Consider the following 13,521-nt stretch of genomic DNA (forward strand, 5'->3'; position numbering starts at 1 on the left):
TCTTATAAGAGTTGATCAAAATGGTGGCCAACTGCATTCACACATTCCTGCCATCCTTTCATAAAATTTTGATTGACATATTTGCCTGTTTGAAAGTTGTTTTCTTGCCATTGCTTTGTTAACCTGGCAGGATGCATGCTGGGTAAAAAATACCAAGACAAAATTTGTTTCTTAAGTCTGAATTTCAAAGCATGTAAATAATAATATATTCAATGATTAACTTAATTTTATTAAGTTTTAATATTTTTATTTCATTACACAAAGGTAAAGTTGAGAAAATGAGAATGAAAATACGGTAAGAAGAACATTATCTGCTATGGCATAAGGATGCATGCTGCTTAAAAAATACCCAGATTAAAAATTACTTCTTAAATAAGAATTGTAATAGTTTTAAAGCATGTAATTACTAAGAAGACATAAGTGAGTTACTAAATTATTTGGAAACAATTTAGTAACTCACTTACATCTTATTATCAACTGCATTTTTTATTCCCCCTAACATGTAATTACTAATATCTTCATTAACTAATATAATTTTATTAATTTTGAACATTTGAATTCAATCACGCAATTGATAAAAGCGAGTAAAAAAAATTAACATGTTGAAAAAGCAATCTGAAACACATGATTGCACGTTGGGTGAAATTTATCCAAGCAGAGCAGAACTGACAGCCGATTCAAAGTCCTGACACTCGGAAGGGTTCATTAGACATGCACTGAGAAGGGTAGCCTCAGATATTAATCGAATCGGAAGTGATAAAAAAATATATTTCAAAATTGCCTGGGTAATTTTTACCCATACGCACATACGGGTTGAACACTAGACACAAATTGTCAGTGCAGTTACAGTGTTGCTATTCTTGATCAGTCTGTGAAAGAAAACACCATCGAGTTGACATGGAAAAGTTGATTGTTTAGTTGCTGGGAGGGTGCACAAAGTGACACACTGTCTGAAGCTCACATTGCAGGTGTAATTGTTGCTCGCTTATCAGTACAGTTCTGTTTGTTTTAGCATGCAATGTAATTTTCACAAAAATTCTCTGGTGTTGGAGCTCCAGGTAGAGAAATTGGCAATCTTTTCTGAGATTAAGAGAAACAGAACTTACAATAATTATGGAAAATGAACTTTTGTGTGTCAAAAAAAAATCATCAAAAGATGCCAAGAATGTGTGAAAGCAGTTGGCCACCACTTTGAACAACTCTTAAAAGACAGGTCAGTTATTCAATATAAATATAACTTGTCTGCATGCTAAAGATATGTGCATAAAAATAAGCAGGATGTTATGGATCCAAAATGCCAGTATCTGTGTCATGCTTCACCATCTGCAGTCATGCACTATCTTGGCCCCGAGCCAAACTGAATGCGCTGTAGTTACATAATGTAATCACAAAGCAAATTACTTGCTGAAAATTTTCTGTTGTTGTGTGCCAATGCACAGGATGAAAATGGTCTTTCTGTGCAGTAGTGCACTAGGTTCCTGCCACTTCAAGAGCACACAGGAGTCCTCTCCAGCTTTTTACACACATTTCGGGTGCTATACCTGCCTTCTTCCATATCCCATTATATGGGCATCGAGTGGTTGCAGGCAGATTGCCATCACCTCCAGCGTTGACAACCGCACAGCATGTTAGAAACTTACACACATGTTAAAGAAAGAGTATTCTCATCTTAGGAACTGTTCACTTGCATTTAACAATTAACGTAACATAAGATAGCTAAATAACAGCTGGCTCCATGGAAGAATGGGCAGCATCAAGCCTGGGGTCCCAGCTTTCGAATCCTGGTCAAGGCATGTATGCATCATTGTGTTTGTGTTGTTCATCGTGCATTCTTATCATCTTTATTATATCATGAGGTAGGAAAATGATGTAAATTAAAGAAAATAGAATTGGATGAAAACAGCTAGATAAACAATAGGTTACTTTCGATGTCCCTTGCAATCTTTGAACTATATATAACATGGAAGGACTGCTTTACGGTGCAAAAATGAAGCCATTCTCTTGCTCAGTTACGCCAAGGAACGGGGGAAGAAAAGCTGAAACAGACAAATATTTCTGTGGCGGCAAATGAATTTTTACAACAGATTATTTACGAACTAAAAGCCATAATTTATGAGAAAACATTACGAGTACATCACCTGCATTCACTTTCTATGCATATTCTTGTTACTTGTGGATAAAACGTATATAAAATACCTTTTAATGGATAAAAAAACGCTTAACACGTAAAAGTGATAAAAAGGGAAATTGAATAGAAACTGACTGTTGGAAAGGGTTATCAGGGGTGAGCCTTTACGTAATACTTGGCATGTATTTACTTGTGATTATTCTTTACATAAAATATCATAATTATAGCATAAATAATGCATAATTACAGTAAAATTGAGTAAAAGTATCTGAATTATTCCTCATATCTACCAAACACTACCTAAAAATTACAAAAGAAAGTGGGAAATTCCAAAACATTACCTTTTCCTAGAGTATTTAATATACAATTTCTACTGTAATTTTAAATTTATTGCTTGTCCTTATTCTTTTTCAAAAACCTACTCTTGGTGCATTACTACGAAAACGTTGATTTTTCCACAAATAAATCAAATTTCCCTAATTTTTCTAGGATTTTCAGGCAATTAGACACCCTGATAACAAGCTTTTGGGCACAAATTAATGCACAATTAACACTTTCAGTAAAAAACAAAAAACACTGATCATGGTCAACAAATCTCAAACATTATTTAACACTCATTTCGAAGATTCCACACATTTTTTTTTCCTGTGCATCTTGCGAAAAACATACATTGTGTGGAGGTTAGGCCATAATATCGAGGCACCTTTTTGTGTGCACTATTAAAATTTAGGGACTACTGCTTGACATGCCAACAATACACAAATTGCTCGTAAGCATGGCATGTAGATAGAAGTAATATTTTAAGACCATCTATCCAGAGATGAATTATTTTAATTCACTTTGCTACTTCTGGTTAGCTTCTCTCCATGTCTCAATTCATTTCATATATTTATAAGTTATGAAAAATTCCAATTGGTTATTACAAATGTTAATCATTTGCGACAGTGTATGAAAAACATGGGTATACACACATTCCAAAACTTTTGCTATAACATTTAATTACCACCATCAATTTTTACGAAATACATTTAGGCATAGTATACACATATTTTAAGAATGATACCGATAAATGTGAGCACCCGAGCATTGTGCTGTTCAAGCACCATTTAAGCAACATAAATCCTCCACGCTGCATAATGCCAATTAATTCTGCCTGAATCTGTAATGCTTCAACTACATCCTGTGCTCTGCTCACCACATCATCAACTAACATGTCTTCAATTATCTAAACGATTTGTACTCCAAACGCCGGACACGACCGTACCATATGTTCAACCCACTTAAGACTGGATAAATTCTTCTTCAAAAGAACACATGTCAACTATTAATGTAGTGAAGAAACACTTAATAAAATATTAATTTACAGCACTGAATGCATAAATATGGTTTCTTTTTGTGCTATACGAAAACAAAGAGGCGAGTAAATACACGCTAGCTTATGTGATCACAAAGTTTTCTTCTCCTGTTTCCTGGAGGAACCAATCGCAAAAGTGGTTTCAGTTTTCGAGGCTGATCAGTGTTGCAGCGACCTATAGAGTTATATATAGTTCAATGCTTGTAATCAAAGGGTCCGAAGTTTAATGTTCGGTAGAGGCACACAGTAGTTCGGATTCCAGTTTAGACAGAAGATCCAGTACCAATTTTCCTATCTGTCGATTAAGTGGGCTTAAAAACAAGAAGTCAAACTTTCAATGTTCAAAAAAAAAAGTTTCAAATTGTGAAGTATAGCTTTCTCATTGACATCTTTTAAATTTCCTGAATTTCTGCTGTTCATTTACAATAGCATAATATAATCAAAAGGTTCATATCGCAGTTCAGTATTGGCACATTGTTACTTATTCTTTTTGATCTACCTAAAATTATATGTAGCACAGTCCAGACCACATGGAATATTAGCTACTTTTCTCTTAGTAGGCTTTAAAAAACTTTTAAGGCATAGAATGTTAATAGCATGCACCAATGCTAAACCAATGAGTTACAGATCTGACAGAAATATTAGAATGTACTTTGAACTGCATGACCTACTTCTGAGAGATCAATATCCTGAACTAAAAATAGTACCAAACTGTTTGTCTCATCCATACCTTTCTTTTGATTTACATACATGACTATAGAATGAATGACTTTGTGATTTGACCTTTTTGGTCCACAGTATGACCTTGAAATTACCTATAAGGTCAACATTTTTAGTGGCATCCATCCTAGTATTTCTTTCTGACCTAAGACATTGATTTAGCATGGGTGCAGGTTATTAACATTTCATGCAGGTTAAAGTTTTTTTTTAAGCCTTTTTGCTTCTTGGCGGGTCTACTATTATTCTATCTTTCACATTCATTTTAAACAATATTCATGTCCTTTCAAAAGGTTTCCAAGAGCACAGATGTAGTGAATTAACTAGTACCACGGTGTAGGAGAATAGGTTTACAGTGGTTTATATTCCTTTGCAAAGGAAGATATTGTTTGCAAACATTAGACATTTTTTTTAAGCTATTAGAGAATAGCTTATTTTAACAGCAGTACCTTGCGTCTGTCAAATTATTTTAGGGGTATAAGGAGTACAATTTAGACCTATGGATTTAGGGATGGTAATTGTTTTGGGGGGATGTCACTGTGAATGCTTTACTGGACTTTACAGCATGTTTTCTTTCGTTTCATATTTGACCCTTCCATTCATCAACACATCTTATTTGTACCTTTTTCATCTACATGTCCAGTAAAGTTTTGGAATCGAAAGTTCATTTTTCTGGAGTTTGCCAAGAGTTGACTTGCCTGTTGTTTTCTTTTAAATCTAACCCTTCAATTTGTCTTTTAATAGTTTTTAGTTTGAGGACTACAAGTTAACCTGGTAATTTCAATTATAGCCTTGTATACAGGAGTTACAAAGTTCAATACTCATGAGGCAAAAGGGGATGGAATTAGTGTGGTTTGGATAACAAGTAAAACTATAGGACAACTCTTGAAAAACACATGCATAAAAGTGAAGAAATTTTTTGCCCAAACACTTTTAACTTCCACTCCCTGAATCAATGAGCTCTCTAATTCCAAGGGAGAGGAAGGAGTGCTGTTTGAGAACCCAACCCTTCCCGTTTACGTGGGGCCCTAGATGAAGATTTTAGGCAAGACAATTTTTCCATTCAACTGCCGTAACTTATGTTAACACACATTAAGAATAATTTATATTTCATAACTATCCGTTCTTAAACAGGATGTTCTTTGTGCTCATCACTGCAGACCTAATACAAGTATATATGGTGGATTTCAAGTATTTTCCATGATACAACCACAAATATTATTCAACGTTTGAAACTACCCACCTCAGAATTTACTTCACATGTTTCTACACATTTCACATTCCATCTTGCTTACTACGATTCAAATGTCTCCCCGAAATGCTGGATATAAATTGCACAAATAGCAACGGAAATTTCCCAGAATCGTAGATAAGCATTCTCGTTCAAGGCTGTTTACTTTCTGAAAAAGTTCTGCAAAGGAGGAGGTTTGAAACCACGATCCCTCTGCACCACGCTCCTCATGTTATTTTAAGCACTCTGTTCAAAGGATGTGATGCTGTAGTGTAATGTGAAGTGTTAAGTTGAGGGGAAAGGGGGTTCACTAGAGCCATTAGGATAGCTGGGGAATGCTTGTAGGATTATACATTATGGCCAATGAATAAGTTGGAGGGAAGTGGGATCTTACATAAATTTTCCTTGCTGAGGGATAGCATTGCCCTATACGTCCACTTTATAATACACAAATATACAAGTTCATATTTCGAAAATGCTGTTATCCACCACAAAAATAGGCTTTTCATAGTTTGTATTTCGTTAATGTTCACTTATAAGATATTCCATTGTTTAATTTTCACATATATTTTATATTTCAGACGTTAAGTATCCCTTTTCTCTCCCTCTTTCTGCCAGTCTATGAAAAAATGTTGAAGTTCCTTGACAACTGATATCTGGTTCAACTGTCTCATTTTTGCTTCCCAGATCCTACTTTCAACAAACAAGAAAAAAAATTGTAACTAAATGAATGCTTGTTCAAAACAGAGTATTTAGAAAATGTGACAAAAGACCAGTACATCCAATCAGTTCATCATCCTTCCCTTTCAGTGTTTATCAGTTTTTGCTGAATATGTTTCCACTTAAAAATTGCTTTGAAGAAATTACAGACATGACGTCATGTGTGCATTGGCTTATTCAAACTGGTAGCCAATTTTAACATGAGCTACTTGGAGAAGGGTTGTGTGTTTTTTCCTGACGAGGATGATGGAAAGTTTGTTTCTCCATTGAGGCAGGATTTTTACCCAGGAGTATAGCATTGGGAATAAAGTTTAAACACTGTGCTTGGAAATTAACGTTGATCTCTGTATTTCACAAGGTGAAAGGAAAGAGTAAGAAGTCCAGCATTTCTGGAAGCTATTTAGAATGCCCAGGATCAAGTTATATAGAGCAAAGTCTGAGTGTGGTAGATATGAATATTGCGAATGTAGCTGAACAACAAAGGTCTTAGCATTACCTATGTAGGTACAGCATCCTGAATACAAACATATGTAAATTAGAATTAGTCATAATATGCGTGCTAACACAACTTGCGATGCATATCTTAAGGAGAAATTGTTCTTACCTTAAATCCTAGCAATCAACTGAATACCATTAAACTTCTGATTAGTATTTCATCAACAAAAAAGATCTGTGGAAGGAGCATCCTTCGAAGCATGCATCAAATAAATTTTACAGTGATCTACTAAACTTCCATGTTATATTTAGGTACTTTCCGAACCTCAATGGTCTATATTCAGCTAACTTGATGAACAATTAAGGAATGATAAGGATACTAGCATCTTACCAACTAATTTAAAAAAAAAAAATGGAAATAAGATTCCTATATTCTATTAAGAAATAAACCTGCTATTACTTTAGCTTTTATACTGCTCTTTCCACTACAGAAAATCATCACAATTTCATATATTGTACACCAGACTCACTCACTCCCTCCCTCACTCTCACTGAACAGAATATGATTGTACAAGTATCTAGAAGGTGTTTTCCATAATAGCACCTCATAGCTATATTTTGTATGCTGAACTCTGGACAGTAATCAGTTCAGATAAGTCAACAAGAAAGATTGCCTTCATTCGTATCAGCTTTTGAAGAGCCTAGTGAATCTGAATTATAGGAAGTGTCTGAATCAAATCCATTTAGATCTCCACATGAAAGAAAAGGCAAAACCATTTTCTTCATTGCTTTGTCATTGGAGATGCCTGGCTTCAGTTCAAGACCATTTGCTTCCAGCACAGCCTTGAGATCTTCATAAGATGTATAATTTTTACATACCACAAATGATTCAATACTGAAATTTCTTGAACTTCTGGGTTTGATAATGTCGATTTCAGTGAAGAATATATTAAGCTGATTATACAACAGATCCACATCCTTTCCTCTGAAAATTTTTGCCACAAAGGTTCCACCTTTAACTAACGTTTGACACACAATGTTAAGTGCAGCCATAAGAAGTTGAGATTGGACAAATTCGTCAATGTCATGCATTCCAGTCACATCTGGAGCACCATCACAAACAATCAAGTCTGCTTTATCTCCATCAAAATGTTGGATAATTTCCTTTGTTGTAGCTTCCTCTGTTATATCTCCCTGGATTTGGATTACATCAGGTATGGGTGCCATTTCTTGTAAATCTACAGCCACAATCTTCACATCAGAAGTATCCTTAGCCTGCATCCTCAACTTCTCCGACAACACTTGACTCCAACTGCCAGGAGCTGCACATAAATCAACTGCACGAGTTACCCCTGCAAGGATGCCATGTTCCTCATCTATGTGCATGAGTTTGAAAGCGCTTCTTGCTCTATATCCTTCTTCCTTAGCAAGACGATAATATATATCACGTTTATCCTTGGATATTTTGCCCATTCTTGATTATTTGTCTTCAGTTACTCGTAGCAGTACTGATAAAAGAAAACACGACTTATTTCACGGATTATGACAACTCCACAATACCTTACTGAACTAAGCTCTTATAAACACGTTGACGTTTGTGAAACATCCACCTGCCTTTGTTAGACAGATATTTCTCCACAGGTTGTGAAAAAAAGGAATTCTTGAAAACTCTTCGATATTATGCGGGTCTCCCTTATCGCACAACGTTAGGACAACCTTCCGATCTGACGTCACTAGGTAATACATTAATGTTAGGCTAAATGCCTAATTTGTTACGTTAGGTCTGTTAAATTTGGTTCTCTTAGCATAAATACACTGTAAATGCATTATTTATGCTAAGAGAACTAAATCTAATTTTCCTAATGTAACAACTTAGGCATTTAGCCTAATAAAATCACGGTGACGTCAGAACGCAAGGTTGTCCTAGAGTTGTGCGATAAGGAAGTCTCATATTGCGCAGAGCCTCATTCTGCTCAAACTTGATGGTGATTTCCTCCAGATGGACCAAAAACCTACTCAGCATGGACGCCCGCAAATGGGGGTGGGGGGGGGCAATGGGAATGGTACGCGCCCCTACTGAGATATCTGAGGAAAGCCAATATGCTGTAAAGCCCGCATCACACGGAACTGGATTTCCAGTAGGTATGCCCTAGTTAGTGCTGGTTATGGCTAATCAAATGGAAGTTTCGACTTTTCCGCCTGTCAATTACTACTTCAGTCTGTCCTTTTTCCGTTGATATATTTCTCTATGTCATCGGAAATGTATTTCTCCTTGCCTCCTACGGCCATCCTGGCAGTGTTGCCAAACCTGATGCGCATAAAAGAGCTAAATTTCACCGTAAACTGAGTAAATACTTTCAAGGAGCTAGATTTATGAAACTGGATAAAGTGCCCCCTGGGGTAATTTTAGGTGTCAAATAAGTGGGGGTGTGGGTGAGGAGGCGCTGTTATTACCGTTACCTTTAAAGTGATGGCAATTTATTCTTAGTTTTCACCGTCTAGATCCGGCGGCATCACCCATTTCAATAATCCAACCAGTTCCGGATCTACAAGCCGCAGAACCCCGCAGTGCGGGGAGCCCGGAGTCAAGTGAGCCTTTAGGGGGCCCTCCAGGTAAAAGTAAAGTTAAAGTTCCTTGTGCATGGCACCGTGCCATGAAGGCACATTTAGGGTACGTGGACCCAACATATTTTCGATGTAGGCCATCTTGGAAGTGATGTGATCAGTAGAGCCCGGATTTCTATGTAATTACATATTTTTTCCTTTATATGTACAGTGGCTCTCAAAAGTTTTAGGACAACGACATTTTAAACTAGGCAACCCAACTTACCCAAGGCGTTGTTGGGTTGCGTGTAGAGTTAGGCTAAATTTCAGGGTTGCCACATGCACAATAGATATTTATAAAATACGCGAAAGAAAGAAATCCAAGTATTATTGTATAAAACTAGAATAGAAATATCAGTATTACATTTGTTGCAAATGAGAAATACGTACTTTCTGAAAGAAAGAAAATCGATTTTCTAGTATTTCATAGCTGATGAGTCTACACAAAGGAAAAGATGAGAGATGAAACAGAAGGAGACAACAGAGAGGAGAAGAGGGAAAGCAAAAGGGGAAAAGGAAAAGCAAAGGAGGGAAGAAAATGAAGGACAGAAGTGGATAGGAGAAGTAATGAGGAGAAAGGCAAAAGATGCGAGAAGAGATGAGGAAAATGGAGCAAAGAGGAGAGAAGAGAGGAAGGCAAACAGAATGAGAGAAGAGGAGTTTGGAGAGAGGAGAAGAGGAGTTTGGAGAGGAGAAAAGGAGAGAGAAGAGGAGAGTGTAGAATAGAGTGAAAGAGAGAAGAACGAAAAGAAGAGGAGAAGAGAACAGTGGAGTCGGAAATATAAGACAGGAGAGGAGATAAGATGAGTGGAGAAGAGTGGGATGGAGACAAGAGGGGAGAAATGGAGGGAGGGCGATATGAGATAAAGCAGAGGAGAAGGAGGGGAGAGAAGAAGGAGAAGGAGAAGAGAAGAACAGAAAAGACTGGAGACGAGAGGAGGGAAGATGTAGTTGCAGAAAATATCGTCTCGGCGTCAAGAATTGATGCATTGATCAAATTATCGACATGAAACATTCAATAACATTTTAAAATGTATTGGAGAATGTATTAGATGTGTGCGAAATGCCTTTTGGTTGGGTCAGAGCAAGATAAAATCTTCCACGTAAGATCTTTGATTTTACCTGCGATTATACCACTAAAAACATGAATGTAAAATTAATATTTATAAGAGTTTTCCAATTTATCTCCACTTCTCGGATCGTTGAAATGGAGATTTTGTTATTTCCCCTCCCCCAATCGTTATTTCCAAACTGAACAATTCCGTTTCACACGGCGTGGACAATGAGCACAATGGGATATGTCTAAAACTTATGAAAATTTTATGCCACCGGAGGGGTTTGAACCCACGACCGACAGGTTGACGATCCTTAACGGTAACCACTACCCTACAAGCTTGCGCTGCTGAAAGCAGGTAGAAGCAGCTGACGAATGTGAAATGTAGATCAAACTCTCCTCCTACATGTAATGTGCAAAGAATACTTGTTTGTAACAAAGAAAACGAAGGTACTACGAATCGGCGAAAACATTGAATGGAGAATTGCACTTGATGAAAATTGTTCATTCGATATTTACGGAGGTATCCCTGCATTGAACTCGAGTGGGAAAATGGGTAAAATTAGTATGTCCTGAATTGCCACAAACATAAATAGTTTTTTCATTAATATTTGTCAATGCCTTTGAAGCAGTAAACAATTATTGTTAGAGTATCATAATTCACGATCTTATAAATGAAAATATTCCTTTGAACGTGTGTCAATTCATTTATTTGTTTATATATTTTTGTCAAATTCCAGATGCAGAACAATGTAGCCAGCGTACACTGGTATTACAAATAATCTTACCATGTTCTTGTTTAATAGAAGGCGATTTTTTTAAAAGAAAGAACACCTCGTATGGAGGGTCAAACCTGGGACAGCTTACAATGCTATCAAGAACTCTGAATAATACACTACGCCCTTGGTTTCCCTTGGAGCAATATATATCTTAATTATTCTGTCGCCTCAATATTGTAAACTTTATCCTGCAAGAAAAGAAAAGTTCAATACTCTCATATAGCTCTTTACTTATAGAATTACTTTATACACATACATTTGAAATTTAACTCTGAATTTCTTTCTTCGTATTAGTATATCTAAGCTTGTGGATATTTTATTAGCAATTTTATTGGAGTTACATGAACATCTACGAAATAATTCGTTATAACTTGGAATCTAGTAAATATATACTATCAAGTCTTCAAAGGAATTTAGACCATTAATCTTTGGCAACAGAATTATGTATGATCAGTCATGCATTGCTGAAGCAAACGTTTTAATACTCTCTGGAATTTACATTCTGAGATAAGTTTCTTTACTTGCTACATGTATGCAAACTACACTCTGTCCCACTTATCTCTGGAGCACGTGAACGAAAACAAGTATCTGAGCAGCGATGAACAAGTGAGAGGAACGGGATTGCGTGGAGGGAGAAAAGCCACAGCAGTTACCAACCTTCGCATCAACGTGTACGGTTTCGCTGTCCACTCGATCCTCCCCTTTCCCCCTCTCCTTCTCTTCCACTATGCGCGGCTTTTCTCCAGAGAGGCTGGGTCAGGGTACAGTTAATTGATTTCGCAAAAAGTATCTCTGTGTGCCACACATTTAATTGTTACTCACATGAAAAAAAATACTGTCAATTTGCATTCAGGTGGTAGTTTCACAGTTACAAACTATTTTGGCCTTGATGAGAAGTTTAGTGTAAATAGGCATTTTGTTTATAATTTTGAAATTGAGGTCTAAGGTTGAAATCCTCATATTTAGGGCTTGAACTCGTCACCTAAGAGGTTGAAGACCCGTCCTGTCCTTTGTGCGTGACCTTCTTTATATTTTAAATTCATTATTCATCCTCATCCTCGCGATTAGCCAAAAGTAAAATAAGAGAAGTCCTCCTCCGTGACCGTGCGGTCTAAGGCACTGTGCTTTGGACTCCGACTGCGGGACGGCATGTGTTCGAGTCCGGCCTGGGTTCAGTCTCTTATGTTCTCGGCCTGTGTATAGGATCGGTGGCAACCCACCATCCTTAGGAAATTGGGGAGCTACGGGTGAGTAGGGTAACCAGGTCTCGGAAATCTCCTATGGAGGATGTTCCTGGGTAATCGATCACACAATTCGATTATCGAAGGCGATAAAAGAATTTCCGGTTTGATCAAGTTTCCAATATAAGCAAATGGAATACAGATTGTCTCCGAGCTTACTTTGTTAAAAAGTAAGTATATATACATGTATATTAAACAAGGAAGTTCATTCGCTTATAGATTAAAATATTTTTTACGATAAAAATGAAATAAATAAGAATAAATTCTTAAAGGTAAATAGAAGATTAAATACACCAACGCAAAACAAAGATATTCTACATAATAGTTATAAAGTGCACATTTAATTTCTTCATTAGTAAAACTACAGATCAATATTTACATAAACGTGTATTTTAAGTTGGTTCTAATTTATGTATGACCATTTATCATTCTTCATAATTATCATTCCAATTAATCATTAACATATATATGCCAGTTGCATTCACGAAAACGAAAAAAACGGGCACTTCCACGAATAATATGCAGGTAGTTTACTAAAATTTACTAAAAAAAAATGAATTGACACACGTTCAAAGGGATATTTTCCTGTATAAGATCGTGAATTATGATACTCTAACAATAATTGTTTACTGCTTCAAAGGCATTGACAAATATTAATGAAAAAACTATTTATGTTTGTGGCAATTCAGGACATACTAATTTTACCCATTTTCCCACTCGAGTTCAATGCAGGGATACCTCCGTAAATATCGAATGAACAATTTTCATCAAGTGCAATTCTCCATTCAATGTTTTCGCCGATTCGTAGTACCTTCGTTTTCTTTGTTACAAACAAGTATTCTTTGCACATTACATGTAGGAGGAGAGTTTGATCTACATTTCACATTCGTCAGCTGCTTCTACCTGCTTTCAGCAGCGCAAGCTTGTAGGGTAGTGGTTACCGTTAAGGATCGTCAACCTGTCGGTCGTGGGTTCAAACCCCTCCGGTGGCATAAAATTTTCATAAGTTTTAGACATATCCCATTGTGCTCATTGTCCACGCCGTGTGAAACGGAATTGTTCAGTTTGGAAATAACGATTGGGGGAGGGGAAATAACAAAATCTCCATTTCAACGATCCGAGAAGTGGAGATAAATTGGAAAACTCTTATAAATATTAATTTTACATTCATGTTTTTAGTGGTATAATCGCAGGTAAAATCAAAGATCTTACGTGGAAGATTTTATCTTGCTCTGACCCAACCAAAAGGCATTTCGCA

The 13,521-nt window shown here is 36.5% G+C and overlaps 1 pseudogene; it reads right to left on the reverse strand.

Moving 5' to 3' along the window:
• Window positions 1–7,064: 7,064 nt before the first annotated feature.
• LOC145989469 (tRNA (cytidine(32)/guanosine(34)-2'-O)-methyltransferase pseudogene) lies at window positions 7,065–8,213 on the reverse strand (annotated as a pseudogene).
• Window positions 8,214–13,521: the final 5,308 nt, after the last annotated feature.

The sequence above is a fragment of the Lepisma saccharinum genome, chromosome 6, assembly GCF_977018435.1.
Source record: "Lepisma saccharinum chromosome 6, izLepSacc3.1, whole genome shotgun sequence".
Lineage (NCBI taxonomy): Eukaryota > Metazoa > Arthropoda > Insecta > Zygentoma > Lepismatidae > Lepisma > Lepisma saccharinum.